Source organism: Euprymna scolopes, chromosome 37, assembly GCF_053919585.1.
Source record: "Euprymna scolopes isolate OS-2025 chromosome 37, ASM5391958v1, whole genome shotgun sequence".
Lineage (NCBI taxonomy): Eukaryota > Metazoa > Mollusca > Cephalopoda > Sepiida > Sepiolidae > Euprymna > Euprymna scolopes.
The window spans coordinates 38,613,243-38,614,695 of record NC_136518.1 but is presented as its reverse complement, the minus strand read 5'-3'; the positions used below and the strand labels follow the sequence as shown (position 1 = coordinate 38,614,695).

Here is a 1,453-nt window from a genome sequence, read left to right as displayed (position 1 = left end):
ATATATATATATATATATATATATATATATATATGTATGTTTGCCTGTATCTCACTGAGGTAATGCTCACCTATACTATTAATAAAATTCTAAATGCTTATCTATCTTATTATGTGTGAGTATATATACCAATAAAACTTTCAATTGAAAAACTTATTTTTTTCCCTGAAATTTGTGAATTCCTGGATAGTTCTTATCTATATATTGTTCGTAACGAGGAAAGCCGAGTGACACAAAAATCCCGAAATAAGGGTTTTTGGACCGTTTCCTGCAATTGTCGAAAAAGTTACCTGTACATTTCAACGGAATTTAGCACTGTCTGTATACACTCATGGTAACATCTCTCGGCATACTTGCAGGACTTGTGGCGCAATGGATAACGCGTCTGACTACGGATCAGAAGATTCCAGGTTCGAATCCTGGCAAGTTCGTAATAATTTTATCCATCATTTTATCCAACGTTTACTCATTACATACACTTACTTTGTATTTGTTTTTCACTGATTTTGTTTTGTGCATATGTGACTTTCCCATATTCCGAATTCACAAGGTAAGCGTTGATTTGAAGACGATGTTGAGTGTACTGATGTTGAGTGTACTCGATTTTGTATTTGACTTAGCGTTGTGTGTGACGACGCGGCACAGCCGCTAGTATACCAATTACAATTAAAATAAAATTTATTGACTCAATTTTTAAGTTTAATTATCAGTTTTTACAATCGAACATTCAAATAATCTTTTCTACAAAATAAAGTCAATGAGAATAAAAAATACAGATTCATATTGTGTATTTTTATATTCGTTACACTTGTTTCTAGTCCGTTAAAATATGAACTGATATAAAATAATTGCATTTTTTTCGGTCTTGTCAGGTTGGGTCTACTATATATCATATTAAATAATAGATAACATCTGATCATGGGAAAGTTCCAAATTTCGACGTTGAACATTTTCGAATTAGAAATTATTTTCCGTTACGTTTTAAATCGCTAACTCGCTCAGCTTTCATGAAACACCAATAAATCCTGCATTTTTAATCATGTTTTCCGGGTCACATTTCGCATTTAATCGTTTTCAGTTATGTTAAATATTTACGTTACTGCTACATATCCTCAATTAAAATGTCATAATATTTCTTCAAAGTTGTTCATACTTCTTCCTCCTCATCCTCATCATCTATGACTGGAACACTTTTCACATTGTGACAGTTGCCATTTTAGCAAAGTCCACATACACTGGTACATTCTAGTTCATGCTTTTGTCACGTACATTTAAGGTAATGCATCCTTCCATACAGTTACAATGAACTATCTGAATCAGTTCATCTGGAGCGCGAATTTGGAACAGTGCTATCATTGGCTTGGAATAAATGTGTCCCCTTCTGTGACACAATAGTACAGTGTCACGGTTGTTAACACACTCTTCAGCATGGCCAAGTGGTTATTTGGTCATA

General features: G+C 33.3%; 1 non-coding gene across 1 annotated transcript; it reads left to right on the top strand.

Annotated features, from left to right (window-relative positions):
• The first annotated feature begins 358 nt into the window (after nt 1-358).
• Trnar-acg (transfer RNA arginine (anticodon ACG)) lies at nt 359-431 on the top strand. The gene has a single exon. It is a non-coding gene; the product is annotated as a tRNA-Arg (tRNA).
• Nucleotides 432-1,453: the final 1,022 nt, after the last annotated feature.